Raw genomic sequence first — 22,507 nt, forward strand, 5'->3', positions numbered from 1 at the left:
GTCATGTTCAGAGTTCAGATAAACAGTTTCAGTAAACTGCTGTCGTTTTCTTCAGAGCCCGATGCCGATCTCGCCAGTACCACGGTGGCGCCTTGCTCCCTGTCCCCTCCTTCTTATCCCTGCGCCGCACGATCGCCTAGAGGTTTGCGGGCGTCGGCGACGAGCAGGAGGAGGTGCGCCACGCCGTGAGCGACGGCAGCTGCGGCTTTGCGGCTGCCAAAGAGAGGCGCAGCGTGGACGGCGCCGTCCAGCGCCGCCCAAGCCACCGGAGGCCGCCGCGTGGCCATCCACTCACCCGTGCGCGCTGCCATCCTTCGTCGTGAACTGCTAGGCGCGGAGCGCGCTCTCTGCCGCCGTCGTGCCCGTACGGCCGCCCCGTCGAGGATCGGCGCATTACGCCAAGCCCGACCAAGGTTTAGCAGGGGAACGGCACCAGTGATCCTCCCCGATGGTGCCTAGCCGCCTAAACCCCCTGCCCAACCTCTGCCTCGCCGTAATCGCTCGCCGGAGCTATCCCGTTCATGGCGACCCCCTCGGATCGCCTATAAATAGAGGCCCCGAGCTCGAACTCGAACCCACACCACCTCTGCACTCCACCAATACCACGCCAAGCCACTGGAAGAGCCCCGAGGGAGCCTTCTTCCCCAACTCCGGCCGCCTCGACCCGCCACGGGGTCCAGCTCGATTCACCCCCGTGTGTGCACCTCTACCTCTCAGCTCTTGCCAGTAGCTTCCTAATGCATCCACTCTCCTGACCCGCGCTTCAATTTGGAGTTTTCAGCGCCCACCGGAGTACTCCACCATCGCCCGAACCACCGTCCGCCGGAGAAAGTGTCGCCGTCGACGTGGTGCTCTCCGACGACCAAGTCCACCACCCACCGACGCGGAAGAACACCCTGAAACTCTTGGTACCCTCCGATCTCTCTGCCTCACCGTGGTTCGATGCCGGCGACCACCGCAGCCTTCGGGCGCCGGCGAGCTCCATTGGAGTTTCAAACCTGACGGGTGGACCCCCCCGTCAGCCTCTCTTCTTTTCCCCCCTCGAACCGTTTTCTGTTGGTGCCTTCGGGCAAATAAGTTTTCTCTTTGGGCTGACCGTGAGTTTCAAAGTTATCATGATCTTTGTTGAGAGATGACCTGATCATGTGGTGACATGAAAGGTAGCAAGATGGTATTGTTGTAGCATGCCAGTCTTACGTTATCTGATAAACTCCGACGTTAACGTGGACTGAGCCACGTTACAGTCCTTCCCCTTTCGTGCTGCCACATGTTTTCTGCAAAGGATACGGTTTAGTAAGCTGTTAACCTCTTTCCGTGTACACACCAAATAGAGGGGCCGGGATGAGGGTTCCATGGCCCTGGATTAAAGCCAGTCATCCGGTCAGGGGGCAAGGGTGTTTCCGGTTGGGACCGAGAGGGGGGCACCCCTTAGAGCGCGTGTATATAAATTTGATCCCATGCTACGCGAGGTTGTAGCCTCCCCGTCTCAAAGTTTTTCTTGAACGTTGCCGAGGGTGATTCCTGGCATCGGAATGTTGAATGGGTGTGTACTGGTGAGATGTGTTTCTCCTAAAACACCGTAAACGGAACTAGTCCCTTGTGACTACTGAAATCCGTTGGCTGTGGTTAAATTACAAACTCTGCAGAGTCAACTCCTTCCAAGTCATCATGACCATGGTCAAGGACCATGGCCAGCATATCCATATCTATGTCAGTCCTCGTGGTAAAATCCCCGGTGATCAAGCTTGAGTGGTATACTCGTTTGAATTGTTGTTCCTGTGGATGGACTAACCTCTAATTTATCTCGTACCTGAATATTCCTTTGAAATGATTTAAATTCATGAGCTATTGAGATATTAAGTTATGAAATATAAGCCCTTTATGTGATGTCGCTCAGACGTCTGACTGTGGCACTCTTGTCATTTACTTTCGATATAAGCCCTTTATGTGATGTCGCTCAGACGTCCGACTGTGGCACTCTTGTCATTTACTTTCGATATAAGCCCTTTATGTGATGTCGCTCAGACGTCCGACTGTGGCACGCACTATCATTTATTTTCCATTATAAGCCCTTTATGTGGTGTCGCCTTGACGCCCGACTGCGGCATTGTTATTTCACTTGTATCCTTTCGAGGAGTCATTCAGACACTCGATTGGCCTTCAGTACTGCATTGGGATTTCGGGAGGACTACCGCCCGACTTCCCTTTTATTTCCCATGCATTGCCATCTCGTTGTTTGAGTGCGTTCTATTAATCTGTTCATATGCATCATGTTTACATTTGTTATATCTTATGTCTGAACTGTCTTGCGAGTACTTTCATAGTACTCACCTGGCTTGTTGATTTGGCCAGATGTTGACGAAGGCGATCTCATGGATGAAGAGTTTGATAGTGAGTCCGACGCCTAGAGGAATCCCAGTCAGCCCCGTGCGATCCTGGATATTGGTCACTTGTATTATATACGCTTCCGCCACCCACAATAAGTATCCTCGAGCCTCACTCCGACGCTCGAAGAGCTGTTAGATTCAGGAGTCATGTCACCCATTTCACTGTGACATATCCACCACCGCTTTTATTGTGAGTCAGTAGTTATGCCACCCTATCCGCCTTTATGTATTATTGGCGTGCTTGTAATAAATTATTGAGCAGTCTCCGCTCAACCTTGTATTATATTTAGTACTCCTGGTTTTTCTTCTGTGATCAAGAAATTGTCTACCCGTGAGAAAGAATTCTTCTCTACGGGTCCGTAAAAGGGATCGGTTTCTCAATAAATATTTTTATTGGAAAACCGGTCGTGACAAGCTTGGTATCAGAGCCAGGCTGACTGTAGGAAGCCACTAGGTGCGATCACTAATCGGTTATTAGCGTCTTTAGTGCTTTTTCAGCATTTTGCAAATGTAGCTATTTTCTGTTGGTCATCATAAATTTATGACATGACTACTCAGAATTTTTGCCTACTTTTGTAGATGGCTGGCAGCAACTGCGAGACTCGGGTGTTCACTAATGTGTCTGAGGGGTTTGTCAAACTCCTCGTCTCCATCACCAAGCTCGCGATCGGGCCAGCGACTCGTCTGGAGTTCACGCTTTACCAGCACAAGCTCAGCGATGACGTGTCTATGCACCAGGCCGTGGTGCAATTCAAGGGAGGACGTTCTGCGTCTCGCCACTTCCGTTTTGTGGGAAGGGCCATGCCTACGGAGAGGCATGCCATGCAGATGGCTGCCCGTGAGGCGATAGCTCGCCTTCAGGACATTCTTCCTTCGATGAAGACTCGTCGCTACCGCTACCTCCCATGCCATGTGCCATATACTTGTCACTATGCATTCGCCTGCCATAGGGGAGAGCGGGATGAAGCTATCGAGATGCTTGTTGAGTATCTCAAAGCTCTGGAGGAAGATTTCGACAACCTCGTGGACGATCTTGTGGCTGCCCGCATGGACTTAGTTCGGGGCGGTTCTGCCAGCAGGAAGGAGCTTCTCCACATGGCACCGCCACTGACGTTCGTCTCGTCCTCAGCGTCCTATTCACCGGCCATTTTGGCCACAGCTCGCCGTCTGCCTACCACTGAGGAGTTCGACCGGGTCATTGCTCCTACTCCAGTCAGAGCTGCACCGCCTGCCGCACCCGCACTACCGCCTGTCGCACCCGCGCCATCACCTCAGCGCAGTGCTACACGCCTGGAGCATATTAGGGAGGAGGTGGAGGTTGAGTCTCCTGCACCGCTGGGTCTTACCCTCGGCAAGGGGAAGGACATCTTCACCATCTCCGACTGAGTGCGCCTAGTCGCCGCGCGTTGTGCCTGCATGTATGATATGTTTTATATGTACGTTAGTTTGTAGTATTTGTGTGCGCGCCATGTAGGGTCCCGGAGGAGTATGCTAGCCTAAATAACATGTCAGGAGTGTGTACGCACATCCTGAGTGATGTATCGTATGTTTGCGTACCGCGTGTAAGATATGTGCTAAGTGGTCCTTCTCCGTGCGAAATCGTTTATGTTCCTGAAAAATCTTGAGGTCTTTTAAATTTTTGGTCTTGCAAGATTTTCCTTGTGCCACACAGTTTTTCTCATAAATTTTGGCAAAATAATACCCCAGAGTGGAAAATGTCTCGTCCGTGGACTCGTTCCATGCCAAATCCCCTAGAAGAAGTTTATGGAACACAGACAAGCAACAACTTCACTCAGGGACAGTCTAGTCAACAGGACAGCGAGGCAGCCTTATCTCAAGTATGCCGCCTTTTCGAACAAAGCCAACAGCAACACCAAGAAATGATGAATCACGTCATCAATATGGGGAATCACCGTGAGCCATACCAACCACACTCCAAGTTGTCTGAACTGTAGAAGACACGCCCTCCAACGTTTGCTCACACTGATAGGCCGCTTGAAACTGATGATTGGCTTCGTGACATCGAAAGAAAGTTGATTATTGCTCAATGTTCTGACCATGAGAAGGTGCTTTATGCACCTCACTACCTCACTGGAGCAGCTGCAGCATGGTGGGAGAACTTCCTACACATGCATCCCAGCGAACATAACATCACCTAGGAGGAGTTTAAGGAAGGTTTTCGTGGGGCACACATCCCCAGGAGCATCATAAAAATCAAGAAAAGAGAATTTGATGACCTCAAGCAGAGAGGCATGACAGTGACGGAATACAACAGTCAGTTTACCCAGCTATCTCGTTATGCCTACGACGAACTTATGACTGAGAACAAGAGGATGGAAAATTCTTGGACGGCCTGGCACCGGCACTAAGATGCCAACTGGTTGTACACACTTTCCCAGATTTCAAAACTCTGGTTGACAAGGCCATTACTTTGGAGAATGAGCGCCGCAGTCTGGAAGATATTCGTAAGCGAAAGAGGGACAAGACGACTCTTGCTCGCAACAACCGAAGCAAGACTGATGTTCAGAGGAATGAAGCGGGAAAATCCACGACGACTGCTCTAAGACCAACCAGACAGTTTCATTCAAGGGAGAAGGACTTTACATACCGTCCAGGGGTCACTTGCTATGCTTGTGGTGAAGAAGGGCACTATGCCAAACAGTGCCCAAAGCCAAGGAACTCGGCCCCCAAGCCGAACAATGGTGGGAATAATCCAGCCCCCAAGCGCAACAATTTCAATCCCAACAACAATCACAGGAAGGGTCACCTGAACCATGTGACCAGGGAGGAAGCGCAGAATGCCCCAGACATCATGCTCGGTACGTTCCCTGTCAACACAGTACCTGCCACGGTTTTGTTTGATTCTGGAGCTTCTCACTCGTTCATTTCGAAGAGTTTTGTTTTGCAACATGGTTTTTCGATACTTCCTTTGGAAAAATCTATGATCATCAAGTCCCCCGGAAATAAGCAGATCACTCAGAGTTACTGCCAAGGAGTGATTATTGAATTCGAAGGACTAAAGTTTCAGGCTAATCTCATCGTGGTTGAAAATAAAGGACTGGATGTCATCCTAGGGATGGACTGGTTGACCACCAACAAGGGATTTATTGACTGTTTCAATCGGACCGTGATTCTCACTCACCATCACGGCAAGACAATAAAAGTTACCGCTCAAGAGAGACCACGGTCACGGCAACCAAAATTGAACAAAGTGGACATTTCAGAACTGAGAAAAGTTCCAGTGGTGTGCGAGTTTCTTGACGTATTTCCTGAAGAACTACCAGGCATGCCACCAGACCGAGAGATAGAGTTCAGCATTGAACTAGCGCCTGGCACCACTCCCATCTATAAGAAACCTTATAGAATGGCACCCTCAGAATTGGTAGAATTGAAGAAGCAGATAAAGGAATTACTGGACAAAGGATTTATTCGAGCCAGCTCCTCACCTTGGGGTTCGCCAGTATTATTCGCCAAGAAAAAGGATGGGACACTGAGATTGTGTATAGACTATCGAACTCTCAATATGGTCACCATCAAAAACAAATATCCGATGCCACGGATAAATGATTTGTTTGACCAGCTCGCACAAGCCAAGGTGTTCTCAAAAATTTATTTAAGATCGGGATATCATCAATTAAAAGTACGGACAGAAGATATCCCTAAGACAGCATTCACCTCCAGATACGGATTATATGAGTTCACAGTAATGCCGTTTGGACTGACGAACGCCCCCGCATATTTCGTCCACCTCATGAACAAAGTGTTTATGAAATTTATGGACAAATTTGTTGTGGTGTTCATTGAAGATATTCTGGTATACTCAAGGACACCAGAAGAACATGCTGAACATCTCAGAATTGTATTGGGAGAATTAAGGAAACATCATCTGTACGCCAAATTTAGCAAGTGTGAATTTTGGCTAAGACAAGTTGGTTTTCTAGGCCATATATTGACCCAAGAAGGCGTAGCCGTAGACCCAGAAAAAGTCAAAGCCATACTTGACTGGAAACCACCAGCCAACGTGACAGATGTGCGGAGTTTCCTGGGAATGGCCGGATATTACAGAAGATTTATTGAAGGATTCTCCACTGTGGCAAAACCAATGACACAGTTGCTCAAGAAAGACAAGAAGTTTGTATGGACGGAAGCGTGCGAGAAAAGCTTCCAAGAACTCAAGAAGAAACTAACAATAGCACTAGTTTTGATCGTGCCAGACATACACAAGTGTTTTGAAGTGTATTGTGACACATCCCGGAAGGGCCTCGGGTGTGTGCTGATGCAGGATGGCAAAGTTGTCGCGTATGCTTCCAGGCAACTACGGAAGCATGAGGAAAATTATCCAACTCATGACTTGGAGCTAGCAGCGGTCATCCATGCACTCAAGGAGTGGAGGCACTTTCTGTTGGGAAATCGTTGTGAAATATATACGGACCATAAGAGTCTTAAATATATTTTCACACAACCAGAGCTAAATTTACGCCAACGACGCTGGTTGGAATTGGTCAAGGACTATGATGCCGGCATTCACTACCATCCAGGGAAGCAAATGTAGTGGCAGATGCTCTTAGTCGGAACCCCAGCCCGGGCAACGACGGTCCACAAAACTTGAGGCCTGAGTTTCAGCAGGAGTTCGCTAGACTCAACATGGTGTTAGTCTCTGAGGGCAACGTATCAAATCTGGAGATACATCCCACCCTAATGGAACAAATTAAGAAGGCTCAGCATGGACACCCCAGCATCGGAGGTATAAAGAGGAAGATGAGCCTTGGCAAGGCTTCAGAGTTCGTCACAGACAATGAAGGAATATTATGGTACGGGGACAGACTTTGCGTACCTAACATTGAGGAACTCAAGCAACAAATCCTAACCGAAAGCCACACCGCTCCATACTCGATCCACCCTGGAGGAACCAAAATGTACAAAGACATTCAGGAAAGATTTTGGTGGCACGGTATGAAAAGGGATATAGCCGCATTTATTGCTTGTTGCGATTCATGTCAGCGCATTTAAGCCGAGCATCAAAAGCCAGCAGGGCTACTCCAGCCAAACAGGATACCTGAGTGGAAATGGGATGAAATTGGAATGGACTTCATCGTCGGACTACCTCGATCGCAACGCGGAAATGATGCCATATGGGTCATCACAGATAGGCTAACCAAGGTAGCATATTTCATTCCCGTGAAGACGACCTACTCCACCCAAAGGCTAGCCAAGCTTTATCTCTCCCGTATAGTTTGTCTGCATGGAGTCCCAAAGACTATAATATCCGACCGAGGCACTCAATTTGTCTCTAAATTTTGGGATCACCTGCAACAAGCTCTGCGCACACAACTAGCTTTCAGTACAGCGTACCACCCTCAGACTGATGGACAGACGGAACGCGTGAACCAAATCCTAGAGGACATGCTGAGAGCCTGTGTGCTCACCTATGGATCCAGTTGGGAAGAAAGTTTGCCGTATGCCGAGTTTTCTTACAACAACAGTTACCAAGCCAGCCTGCAAATGGCACCTTTTGAAGCACTGTACGGACGAAGGTGTTGTACCCCACTAAATTGGTCAGAAATAGGTGACAGTCGTATCTTCGGTCCAGACATGCTCAAGGAAGCCGAGGAGAAGGTTAAACAGATCAGGGACAGACTCAAGACAGCTCAAAGCCGACAAAAGAGCTATTACGATCGAAAACATCGTGAAGTCAGCTTTGAACCCGGTGATTACGTATACCTCCGAGTGTCTCCTATGAGGGGCCTGCAACGGTTCAAAATTAAGGGGAAGCTAGCCCCGAGATTTATTGGACCCTTCTGTATAGTTGCACGAAGAGTCACAGTAGCCTACCAGCTAGACCTACCCAAGGGACTGTCAGACATCCACAACGTGTTCCACCTCTCACATTTGAGGAAATGTGTGAACAGCCCAGAGAAGCAGGTATCTCATGAAAGCATTGATGTGCAACCAGACCTCACCTACAGAGAGCGACTAGTAAAGATATTGGAAGAGTCTGAAAGGAGGACCCGTCAGAAAACGATAAAAAATTTCAAGGTTCAGTGGAGCAATCACACCGAGGATGAAGCTACATGGGAAAGAGAAGATTTCCTTCAGGCAGAGTACCCACATCTATTTGAGGATCAGCTGAAATCTCGGGGACGAGATTTTTCCTAAGGGGGTAGGTGTTGTGACACCCAAAATTTTATTTTTGGTTTTATCAAAATCTTTTATTGGATTTGAGGAGGGTATTTAAATTTTCTTCTAAAGAACTCTCCCTCTCAAAAATTTCCTTTTTATGACAAGTGTTTTGTTTGGTTTCACCCTAGACTTGATTATTGATCTTGGAGGTTTTTCATCTCATGTTGGCTCAAGGGTTTTTCATTTGGAGAAATATATTTGAAAATCTTTTAAATAGCCCTATGGCATTTGGCATGATCCTTTCCCCTCTCAAAAACCCCTCTTGCCATGACCTAAGTGGAAATCCCCTCCCATAAGCCTTTCCCCATCTTTGGATCATGATATACTTCAAATCCAGCAGTTTGAACCTCCCCATAAATTTCTCTTCCATTTATTTCTTATCAAAAATAATTTCTGCCCTCTACTCTAGCTCTTGGAGTTTTACAAAGGAGCTACCCTTTCTACTTTGAGTTTTGCCTCCAAACCAATTTCCCTAGCTAGTCCTTAGAGCCCTCAACCAAGATCCATGAAGATCCAATGATCTCCAGTTCAAATATTTCAAATTGCGCTTGCTGCAAGTTTGGACCATATTTGCCAAATTTGATGAAATTCAATTGTTTTCTCCTCCTAAAAATCTGAGAAAATTCAGGCAGCCTCTGGATGCATTGAGAGGTCACCTCACCAAGTCCCAGCTCCAGAATTTTTTTCTTCATGCCAAGTCATTTCGTCGAACACCTGCAGAGCATTGTCACTGTCATGTTCAGAGTTCAGATAAACAGTTTCAGTAAACTCCTGTCGTTTTCTTCAGAGCCCGATGTCGATCTCGCCAGTACCGCGGTGGCGCCTTGCTCCCTGTCCCCTCCTTCTTATCCCTGCGCCGCACGATCGCCTGGAGGTTTGTGGGCGTCGGCGACGAGCAGGAGGAGGTGCGCCACCCCGTGAACGACGGCAGCAGCGGCTTTGCGGCTGCCAGAGAGAGGCACAGTGTGGACGGCGCCGTCCAGCGCCGCCCAAGCCACCGGAGGCCGCCGCGTGGCCATCCACTCACCCGTGCGCGCTGCCATCCTTCGTCGTGAACTGCTAGGCGCGGAGCACGCTCTCTGCCGCCGTCGTGCCCGTACGGCCGCCCCGTCAAGGATCGGCGCATTACGCCAAGCCCGACCAAGGTTTAGCAGGGGAACGGCACCAGTGATCCTCCCTGATGGTGCCTAGCCGCCTAAACCCCCTGCCCAACCTCTGCCTCGCCGTAATCGCTCGCCGGAGCTATCCCATTCACGGCCACCCCCTCGGATCGCCTATAAATAGAGGCCCCGAGCTCGAACTCGAACCCACACCACCTCTGCACTCCACCAATACCACGCCAAGCCACTGGAAGAGCCCCGAGGGAGCCTTCTTCCCCAACTCCGGCCGCCTCGACCCGCCACGGGGTCCAGCTCGATTCACCCCCGTGCGTGCACCTCTACCTCTCAGCTCTTGCCAGTAGCTTCCTAATGCATCCACTCTCCTGACCCGCGCTTCAATTTGGAGTTTGCAGCGCCCACCGGAGTACTCCACCATCGCCCGAACCACCGTCCGCCGGAGAAAGTGTCGCCGTCGATGTGGTGCTCTCCGACGACCAAGTCCACCACCCACCGACGCGGAAGAACACCCTGAAACTCTTGGTACCCTCCGATCTCTCTGCCTCGCCGTGGTTCGACGCCGGCGACCACCGCAGCCTTCGGGCGCCGGCGAGCTCCATTGGAGTTTTAAACCTGACGGGTGGACCCCCCGTCAGCCTCTCTTCTTTCCCCCCCTCAAACCGTTTTCTGTTGGCGCCTTCGGGCAAATACGTTTTCTCTTTGGGCTGGCGCCTTTTACTCCGAACCGTTTTCTGTTTTCTCAAACAAGTCCCTGGTTCTTTTCTGTTTCATCACAGATCAGTCCCTGGACTAAAACCCTTATAAATTTTTAATAAAAGATGATTTTTGATTGATTCTTTTTCTGTCAGTCTTGTATTTTTGTCTAGTTTTTTATAGTATTTATTTGGAAAAAATTTGGAACAATTTTTATGCACGCGTCGATGTTCACGTTAGTATACGGTTTCGTTATATCGTAGGTTCCGGAAGAGGTGACGGAGCCGCGAACTTCGCCGAGCTAGACTCCGACTTCTCCGAACCAGGCAAGCATGTTTGAACCTTTGATATGACGGGTGTTTTGCATGTTTGCTTGAATGGTTTGTGCATGGCATAGGAGCATCGGTGAGTATTTCGTTGCATGTAAGGCAACTGACCGTGAGTTTCAAAGTTATCATGATCTTTGTTGAGAGATGACCTGATGATGTGGTGACATGAAAGGTAGAAAGATGGTATTGTTGTAGCATGCCAGTCTTACATTATCTGATAAACTCCGACGTTAACGTGGACTGAGCCACGTTATCGTCCTTCCCCTTTCGTGCTACCACATGTTTTCTGCAAAGGATACAGTTTAGTAAGCTGTTAACCTCTTTCCGTGTACACACCAAATAGAGGGGCCGGGATGAGGGTTCCATGGCCCTGGATTAAAGCCAGTCATCCGGTCAGGGGGCATGGGTGTTTCCGGTTTGGACCGAGAGGGGGGCACCCCTTAGAGCGCGCGTATATAAATTTGATCCCATGCTACGCGAGGTTGTAGCCTCCCCGTCTCAAAGTTTTTCTTGAATGTTGCCGAGGGTTATTCCTGGCATCGGAATGTTAAATGGGTGTGTACTGGTTAGATGTGTTTCTCCTAAAACACCGTAAACGGAACTAGTCCCTTGTGACTACTGAAATCTGTTGGCTGTGGTTAAAGTACAAACCCTGCAGAGTCAACTCCTTCCGAGTCATCATGACCATGGTCAAGGACCATGGCCAGCATATCCATATCTATGTCAGTCCTCGTGGTAAAATCCCCGGTGATCAAGCTTGAGTGATATACTCGTTTGAATTGTTGTTCCTGTGGATGGACTAACCTCTAATTTATCTCGTACCTGAATATTCCTTTGAAATGATTTAAATTCATGAGCTATTGAGATATTAAGTTATGAAATATAAGCCCTTTATGTGATGTCGCTCAGACGTCTGACTGTGGCACTCTTGTCATTTACTTTCGATATAAGCCCTTTATGTGATGTCGCTCAGACGTCCGACTGTGGCACTCTTGTCATTTACGTTCGATATAAGCCCTTTATGTGATGTCGCTCAGACGTCCGACTATGGCACGCACTATCATTTATTTTCCATTATAAGCCCTTTATGTGGTGTCGCCTTGACGCCCGACTGCGGCATTGTTATTTCACTTGTATCCTTTCGAGGAGTCATTCAGACACTCGATTGGCCTTCAGTACTGCATTGGGATTTCGGGAGGACTACCGCCCGACTTCCCTTTTATTTCCCATGCATTGCCATCTCGTTGTTTGAGTGCGTTCTATTAATCTGTTCATATGCATCATGTTTACATTTGTTATATCTTATGTCCGAACTGTCTTGCGAGTACTTTCATAGTACTCACCTGGCTTGTTGATTTGGCCAGATCTTGACGAAGGCAATCTCATGGATGAAGAGTTTGATAGTGAGTCCGACGCCTAGAGGAATCCCAGTCAGCCCCGTGCGATCCTGGATATTGGTCACTTGTATTATATACGCTTCCGCCACCCACAATAAGTATCCTCGAGCCTCACTCCGATGCTCGAAGAGCTGTTAGATTCAGGAGTCATGTCACCCATTTCACTGTGACATATCCACCACCGCTTTTATTGTGAGTCAGTAGTTATGCCACCCTATCCGCCTTTATGTATTATTGGCGTGCTTGTAATAAATTGTTGAGCAGTCTCCGCTCAACCTTGTATTATATTTAGTACTCCTGGTTTTTCTTCTGTGATCAAGAAATTGTCTACCCGTGAGAAGGAATTCTTCTCTACGGGTCCGTAAAAGGGATCGGTTTCTCAATAAATATTTTTATTGGAAAACCGGCCGTGACAGTAATTTTACGGTTTGGCCGGTTTACTGCGAAGACAGGATATATATACAGTAAAATAATTGCAACATCGTGAATAAGAAAAAACCTAGACTATACAATAAAGAAATTACGGCACATTACATCCACTGGGCATCGAAGTTCGCCACTATGATAATAAAGCACAAGCAGACAGCAGATTACATACACTGGGCATCAAAGATCGCCACCAGTGCAAATAAACACGCCGACAAAATAATAGACAAAACCATCAGCACTTCAATAGAGTTCAAAGAAGGTTATCCCTGCTTGGGAGCTGCAGCGCAAGCAGCTGAGCAAGCTGATGAGACTGCGCTTGTTTGACACTTATATCCTCCTCACTCTGAAAGATAAACAAGCAGACAGATGACATGTTTTGCACATATAAGTTTGAGTGATGACAATTCATCACATTTCTTACTGACGAATAAAGTGACATAGTTTAAAATAGCATTAACACAATATGGTACTGTTCAGGTCAAGACATGGCAGGAAATGACATTGTGAAGGAGTTGCCAGCTTCACGACACCACTGGATTACAGATCAAGAACTCATAAGTATCAATGGTTAGTGTGTTGTCAATTTATCCCATTTCAGATTGGCAAATAAAGAGACGGTTTAAATAATAGTAGAATGATATGACATTGTTCATAGTTAAGACATTGCAGAATATGACATTGTGTTGTAGTGTGTAGGTTCACGACCCCACTGGATTACGGATCAAGAACAGAAGCATACATGCAGCGCAAAAGAAGATCACTTGGTCTGTATAGTTTAATTTACATGGTATTAAGAAGGAACTTGGTTGTACAACTGAAAACTTAAATTGAGAAGGACAAACTTTTGTTTATGAACTACATAATAAACTTTAAACATGCAATTGATGCAAACACCAAAAATAAACAGCTGTTGCAGTCATGCCTAACCAAATATACACAACAAAGTTTGAAGGCTTGAGAAGGGCAAACTTACATTATTGGTGAAGACAGGCTCTATAATGCCCTTGTCCATGCTGATGGGGGGGGGGGGCAATTCAAGAAGTTTACCACAGAATCTTCTTCATAAGCATTGCCTTTATTCTACATTTTGTTAAGAGTAAATATAGACGTGATAATTTAAGAAAAAATGGAGCATATTTAAGATAAGATGAAGAGTGATGCTACATAACCAAGTAGCTATAAATGTAAATACAGCGATACAGGCAAAAGGTACAGCCAAGAGCAATGCAGAGCTAAACTTCTTCAGTGCCATCAGTGTTATCCAACCTTATGGTAAGAGTAAATATAGATTTGATGTGTAGAAAATGGAGGGCAAAGGAAAATAAGCTGCAGAGTGATGGTACATGTACAACGAGCTGTCAATATAAGTACACTGATAAAGGACAGCAGGTACTTACAAGAACAATGCAGAGCTAATAAAATTCATTGGCATTGGATATATTCTACACTAATGTAACCACTCATACAGATCAGATAATTTGGAGTGAACAATTGATAAGCAAACTGTCACATAATGAACCAGGTATGTATGCAAGTACAGTGATACAGGACAACAGGTACTAACAAGAGCAAAGCAACGGGCAGCATATTTGCGATATCCTGTCGTCCTTTTCAAACCGGAATTCTTCTTCGAGCAGATTTCCTGCAAAAAAGATCCGTAAGGCACATGCGGAAAAGTAGAAGTTCAAATTGTCATGTGATATCATAGACAGTACCTCATCCTGGGAACGAGACCAGTGCATAACAAGGTTTTTCCATTCAATGTCTTCTAAATTTAGCACATGAGACTTCATCGGAAATTCGTTTATAGACTTGCCATCAAAGTTTGATTTCCTCAAGTAACATCGATACTGCTGCAATGCTTCCTTGAAAAGAGCAAGCAAGCTTTGCTCGTCATGACTATCCAGATTGACCCTCACCTACTTACAACAATGTAATGTAAATCATTGATGTGTTCAATCAGCAGAAAACAGGAAAATAATCACCATGAATAATAGCACTTACACGTAAGTGGGACAGGAAGATGTGAAAATGGTGTTTGTCTTCACTATAATCTTCCCGTGATGGGAATATATGCACGTAGTCCCTAACAACATTGAAAGCATTGTCTTTTAAACTGGGAATAACTAGAATGGGGTTCCAATCTACAGGAATTGGCCGTCTCTGCAGTTGGGATAGGTCTTCGGCCGGTGTACTCGCTATACTTTTTGCTGGAGTGGGATTTTTCTGTGGTACGGCTGGTGCTATGGCAACTGAAATCGGCATACCTTTTGCTGGAGTGCAGGTGCTGTGTGGTGGGGCTAGTGGTGTGGCCAGTGAAGTATGGGTACAGTCTGCTGGAGTCGGTCCTACGTCTTGTGTCACTGGTTGTAGAGCCAATATAAGTGGGGTGCTGTCTGATTTCTTCGGCACCACCACGTTTTTCAAGGACTTTGCTGGTGCTCCTTTAGGTTCAGCAATCACCCTCTTCCTTTCTGATGTCTGATGCACAAGAACAACATTTGAGTGAAAAAACATGGTATGATGACAGATGGAATATGTATTGATAATGGATGGGCATGGCATCTTGACATATATGATGAGTACACTAAGCAAATGGCGGTGCTACAAAGTAGAAGAAATGCAACACAACTTATGCAAGATATGCGCAATCAATAAAACCTTGCCAAATTAGAACAGGCACCTTGATGGGTGAATAGGATAGGCCATCTGCCTTTGACTCCTCGAGGTCAGAATAGTCATTAGCATCATATTCTGAACAAGAATCTACAGGTGGGGAGCGTATGAGTTTCATTGCATCCAGAATGGCACTCAATGCCTTGGTGCCAATTTTGTAAGTCGTTGCAGTGTTCCACAATATTCTTCTGATGCGCGGATTCTGATATTCACTGTGATTACGTATAATATCTGAGAAGCATGAAAACATAAATAGTATTGAGATTATCTTTGTAATGCAGAGGATATTCTAATATAGGGGCGCCCTTGTAAACCCTTGTGTGCTATCACTGGATTCTGATGAGAGAGCCCATGTGTGCTGTAATATGGTGCGTGCATTAATATAATCTGGCACAAGTACACAAAAAATAGGCTCCAAAAGTAAGGATAGTTGGCAGATGATAGGTTCATAATATACTGTATCGAGAGTTGATTGCCAAACCATTATAACAAGAGCACACAATAACTAGGCAGATCGTAGTTTACATAAAAGGGGTACACCATAACCAGGATATATAAATCGGGAAAGTGGAACTGGCTGGAAATTACGGTGTTGTATTGCTGCTACTAATTGAAAGCCTATCGATCATGTACAGGCCAACTCTATCAGTTGTTGACTGCAGATGTCCCTGCTCCCCTTCCTGACAAGGAACATACCGTACGTACTAAATATAGAATAACAAAAGAGTAACATGTTAAAGAACAGAATAGGAAGCATATTCTTGAGGTTCCGCTTCATTACATACAGTGTTGGTTGCCCACTCATGATGAATCACAGCGCCCAAAGAAATGCAATTCCATGCTGTCTCTCTATATGTGGCCACATGCATTTGGAAAATCAAGTGGGAGCATTACCTGACCAATTAAATGTGTGTCTGTTAACTAATATCAATATCATATCACAATTCATATTTGAAGAAGTAAGCTTTGGACTTATGATTGGTGTGTTGTTTAGCTTCAAGAGTGGACTGCTGCTAGTGTGACACAAAGCAGCTATGCAGATCGTAGTGTAGATATAACGGGAAAACCATAAGCATCAGAAGTAAAATCAGCAAAGTGGGACTTTCTGGAATATATGTGCTAGTATTGCCGGTACGGCTAGAAAGTCTTTGGATACCAGCTCTCTTCAACTGAAGTTGCGGTACTGTTAATATCCGTGTAACTCTCAAAGGCGACACAGCTCCCCGCATTTCCTTGCTAATCTTATAGGATTCAAGTGGGCAGGCCACTACAATTCCTATTCCTATGTTTACAAAATCCTACGAATCAAAGAGGCCCGAAGAGTTCAAAGTGTCCATCACAACCGACTGTATAGACCTCTACACTGCAAATGTCCCTGCTCATCTTCACTACAAGGAACATACTGTACTACTATCATACTCCCTCTGTTCCAAAATATAAATCTTTGTAGAGATTTCCACTATGGATCACATACAGATGTATACAGATACATTTTAGAGTGTAGATTCACTCATTTTGCTCCATATGTAGTCCATGGTGGAATCTATACAAAGAATTGTATTTAGGAACAGAGAGAGTACTTATTAAAGAAGAACGAAAGAGGAACATGCTAAAGAAGAGGAGCAGATTTTGGATAATAAAATGTTCGTTGCATAGTGCCCACACATGATGAACCAGAGCGCATTAAGCATGCAACTCCCTGCTGTCTCTCTATATGTGGTGCACGTGCTTTTCGAAAGTAAAGTAGGACCATTAGTTGACCAATTAAACGTTATCTGTTTTAGTAATATGAGCATCATATCAGATTCGTATTTGAGCAACAAGTTTGGAATTATGAGTGGCACGTTGTTTAGCTTGATGGATTCAGGAGCAGTGCTAAGCAGGTACGATGATGGTACTGAATATAAAGGCATGTCTGCATGCAAGTCGCGTGACTTGTCATTTGGGTCAGTCGACCATTTCAGGCGGTTGGATGAAGATCCTACGTCTCCTAACCCTTCTTCTTCCTTGTCTCTGATTCTTCCCATACAGAACACCGCACGGGCCGCCGGCCAAACCACCGGCCCCCATCGCCTATGTTCCTCTGCCACCACCACCCCCAGCCCCGCCCCCACCCGCGTCGAGTTTTCTTCGTTCGGTGAGGCCCCACCACCGCCCCCCACAACCACCGTCCCCATCGAGCCCCTTCACATCGGCAAACTCCGGCGAGCTCTCAAAAATCGACTGACTCAATTTTGAAATTTAGTCTACTGTCATTTGACTAATGTGGAATATAAAAGGGGAAAACCATAAGCATTGCGAGTATAGTGTTAAGCATGCCATGGCGGATCTGAAGGTGAAAACCGGACAAAGGAAACTTCGCAACCAATGTTTGCTTTCAACTAACAAGTAAGTGATGGACAAGAAATCAGAGTAAAGAAGTGGCAATCTATTTTCTTGCTGTGATAAATAAGTTGAGCAGATACGAAAGAGTACCGCCTCTGGTGCGGCGCCGTGTATGCATCTGCTGAGAATTTGATGGTGTTGCGGTAGCGATGGTTGTCAGCGGCATGGAAACAGATCTAGGAGGGTAGACGGTGGCGGCAGGGCGCGGTGGACGAGGCGGTCGTGGGAGTGGCGCCGGCAAGGTGGATGACGACGGGGATGAGTGAGAGGACGGGATGCAAGGATCCCGGTCCGAAGCCCTGGATGAGAGAGGTCGATCTCTTATAATGGCCGACGGCGTCGGGGTATCAGCTCCGGCATGGTGGAGGAGGACGGCGGTGGATGGGGTGGCGGACGGAGGAGGCTGGGGTGGAGAGGGTGTTTTGGCGCCCACGGAGTACGAATGGGGAAATGGAGGGAGAGAGGAAGGGGGGAACCATGTCTTCAGGGCGCGCTTGTCTCAAATGCGAGGAAATTGACAAACTTAGCCCCCGTTTAAAATTTCCTAGATCACAGCAATATTAGTCGGTTGGGGATAGGACGGTAATCTCGCATACACTGAATATTTGCCGACGAGAGTTTGTTTTTGGCGCCCACCGTGTATGAATCAGGGAGGGAGTCAAATTTGGCCGAGGAGACACTGTGTTTTGGTGCCCACCGTGTATGAATCCGGGTGAGAGGCGGTTATGTCACGTTTGAGTGAAATTACAAACCTACCCCTATCGAAACCTATAGAAATCGAGCCGATAGGCTTTGCGTGGCAGGGATAGGCAGTAATTTCCATCTCGCAGATTTTGGTTTCGGGCGGTTACTGTGACTTTCCCCGCTTCGTTCAAATTTTTGCAGAGCAAGAGTGCACGTTTACCGTGCCAACTCAATTCGAATCCAGTTTGTACTATATTTTTGTTTGGGCAGGATCCATTTTCGATTGGAATAAAATTCTATATACATCAGTTTATATATATATACTTTCAAAAGCACAACAAAGAATTCTGCTCCTTTATATGTATAATATGATTTACAAATACAATGATATCAAAATCATAAGGTTGAATTCAAAAAATTTAAACCAATATATGTTCTACTAAAATGTATGGATCAGTAATATCTACATATTAAATAACATAGTTGTGCATGAATTCATATGAGTATGCATGTTTGATAGATCAATTTTGGTTCGAGTATGAATTACATGTATCATCATCTCGAATTCAAATATTTGAATCCCTTTTATGTTGACTCCTTTCACGCCCATGTCTCTCGCATGCATGCTCCTTCATGCAGCTATCACTCTCTTTTCTCCAGCTCACCCACACGCTCACTTCATGTTTCTCCTATCTTCGCAAACATGGTCTCTCGACGTCTCCCTTGAGAAGTGTCACACTCTCCCTATTGTTATACATTACACAGTTTTCATTATCTCTCACGTCTCTACCATTCTCTGGTATCACTAGGTACCTAAGCTTTCTTTTTCACCGCCACACACACAGTCTCACTCGTCTTTCACTTTGTCTTTGTCTCTACGGGGTTCTCTCACACACCCTATAGGTCTCTAGATATGACTCATACCACTAAAATTACTCTCTCCTGCAGACACAACATTTGTTGCGGTCTCCTTTACGTCTCCATCCCAGTTATAAAACTGACATTATTCATTTGTTTACCGATCAGACAAACTCCCCACCTCTCTCTCTCTCTCACACACACTACTCCTGCTTCCACTCCCCTTCCCGACTACCGTCTCTCTCTCACACACACAAAACTCTCGCTTTCGCACCCCTGACTCGTATTTCTCTCACAAACATTTATCGACTAGCCTCTAGATAGGTTTATACACCCGCACACTCGTGCTTCCACTATCGCATACATGTCTCTCTCGCGCTCCTTGTATCTATGTAGATTTTTTCCCTTCTTGAGACACGCCCTCTCGATCGTGCACACACACACTATCGCCTCATTTTAAGCTGATACCTCTCGCACACACACTATTTGTGTCTTTGTCACACATGCACTCCGTCCTCCTCCTCTCTCCCTTCTCTCACACACACATGGGCTTTTTGCAACAACTAGCAAGATGCCCATGCGTTGCACGCAACATCAAGATGCATTTGTATGAGTAGTTTATCTTGTGGGAGAAAAGGATGAATGAGGGAAGGCCTTATTTGCAAATGTGGAGAGGGGTGTGGGTATCTTTTTGCAAAATTGCCATAGTTTCCTTCCTATTCGCTACATATAAATCGGACGGCCTATATTGCAGGATGGCAGGCACACCATCATCACCAACTCTGTTTTTTATCTCTACTCTTATAAAAAGCATAGTCGGTGATGATGGTGTGCCTGCCATCCTGCAATATAGGCCGTTCGATCTATATCTAACGGATAGGAAGGAAACTATGGCAATTTACCCGCACTCCTCTCCACATTTGCAGATAAGGCCTTCCCTCGTTCATCCTTTTCTCCCACAAGATCTTGATGTTCCGTGCAACGCACGGGCGTCTTGCTAGTAAGAGTAGAAATTAGACATATACCACTTCATGAATCTTGAAACCAACAACATTCCTCCCTTATCTCATCAAAACCACCAAAGGAATATATTTTGAGTGAAACATAACATATTTTTAGTGATATACGTATTTCAAAACTAGACTCTTTTTTCTATCAAATTGGTGAGTATGTATTAATCAACTTCGATCGTGTGGCAACGCATCGTTCCACAATGTAGTGCCTATAGATTTTTTTAAGAAGTCAAACTTTGCAAACTTTGACCAAGTTTGTAGAGAAAAATATTTATATCTACAATAGCAAAAATATATAATGCGAAACTAAATCATATGATGAATCTAGTGATATATGTTTCGCACTCTAGATGTAAATATTTTTCTCCACAAACTTGGTCAAAGTCTGTGAGGTTTGACTTTTCAAAAAATCTATAGGCACTACATTATGGAACGAAGGGAGTAGTTATTACCACTGTATAATTTTTGGACACCAGACAAACGGTGGAGTACATATACGAAGAGAAGAGGCGCACACACGCAGTCGGTCTCTCGCTGTCTCGCACACATGAGAGTTACGTAAAGGCACTGTTAACAAATAAACCCTAAAACCCTAGGTGCACGATTGCTGCATACGCGGGTACCGGCTACGTGCTGGAGAGCACCTTTGTAGGAATAGTCAGCTCGCGTGATAATTTGATCCGTAGGAGTTGATGCTCGGGTCCACAGGTGAACGACCTGGAGGCGGTGGCTCGCCAGTTGCCACAGATCGAGTAGCCACGTTTAAAATATCATTTTTTTAGCGGGGTAAGAGTTCCGATATTCAATGGTGCGTTAGGGCATTTGTAGTGTGTAGAGGCTACACTACCTCTAAGGTGGGCCCTCCACCCCTGCCTCTAACTATAGTTAAAATAAACGCAATGTATAGATATGGCATGCAGCCTCTAAGATGGAGCCCATATATAACATAAAATATTTAATCTCTCCATCCTTCTCATGCCAAATCTGAAAAAATATATGGGCTACAGGGATTGTAAGTAAGGTCAGGGGATTATTTTATGCAAAGAAATGGCTTAGAAGCAGCCTCTTGTGTTAGAGGCGACGCTAGAGAATTTTCCTTAGAGGCTTGGTCCAGCAGTGTATAGCGACAGCCTCTAAGGGCTTAGAGGTAGGTATTGAAGGAAATATGCCCTAGAGGCAATAATAAAGTTATTATTTATTTCCTTATTACATGATAAATGTTTATTATTCATGCTAGAATTGTATTAACCGGAAACATGATACATGTGTGAATACATAGACAAACAGAGTGTCACTAGTATGCCACTACTTGACTACCTCGTTGATCAAAGATGTTTATGTTTCCTAGCCATAAACATGAGTTGTCATTTGATTAACGGGATCACATCATTAGGAGAATGATGTGATTGACTTGACCCATTCCGTTAGCTTAGCACTCGACCGTTCAGTATTCTGCTATTGCTTTCTTCATGACTTATACATGTTCCTATGACTATGAGACTATGCAACTCCCGTTTACCGGAGGAACACTTTGTGTGCTACCAAACGTCACAACATAACTGGGTGATTATAAAGGTGCTCTACAGGTGTCTCTGAAGCTACTTGTTGGGTTGGCGTATTTCGAGATTAGGATTTGTCACTCCGATTGTCGGAGAGGTATCTCTGGGCCCACTCGGTAATGCACATCACTATAAGCCTTGCAAGCATTGCAAATAATGAGTTAGTTGCGGGATGATGTATTACGGAACGAGTAAAGAGACTTGCCGGTAACGAGATTGAACTAGGTATTAAGATACCGACAATCGAATCTCGGACAAGTAACATACCGATGACAAAGGGAACAACGTATGTTGTTATGCGGTTTGACCGATAAAGATCTTCGTAGAATATGTAGGAGCCAATATGAGCATCCAGGTTCCGCTATTGGTTATTGACCGGAGACGTGTCTCGGTCATGTCTACATAGTTCTCGAACCCGTAGGGTCCGCACGCTTAAAGTTCGATGACGGTTATATTATGAGTTTATGTGTTTTGATGTACCGAAGATAGTTCGGAGTCCCGGATGTGATCACGGACATGACGAGGAGTCTCTAAATGGTCGAGACATAAAGATTGATATATTGGAAGCCTATATTTGGATATCAGAAGTGCTCCGGGTAAAATCGGGATTTTACCGGAGAACCGGGGGTTTAATGGGCCAAGATGGGCCTTAGTGGAGAAGAGGAGGGGCGGCCAGGGCAGGCCGCGCGCCCCCTCCCCCTCTAGTCCGAATTGGACAAGGAGGGGGGCGGCGCCCCCCTTTCCTTCCTCTCTCCCTCCTCCTTCCCCCTTCTCCTAATCCAACTAGGAAAGGAGGGAG

Source organism: Aegilops tauschii, chromosome 5 (genome assembly GCF_002575655.3).
Source record: "Aegilops tauschii subsp. strangulata cultivar AL8/78 chromosome 5, Aet v6.0, whole genome shotgun sequence".
Classification (NCBI taxonomy): domain Eukaryota; kingdom Viridiplantae; phylum Streptophyta; class Magnoliopsida; order Poales; family Poaceae; genus Aegilops; species Aegilops tauschii.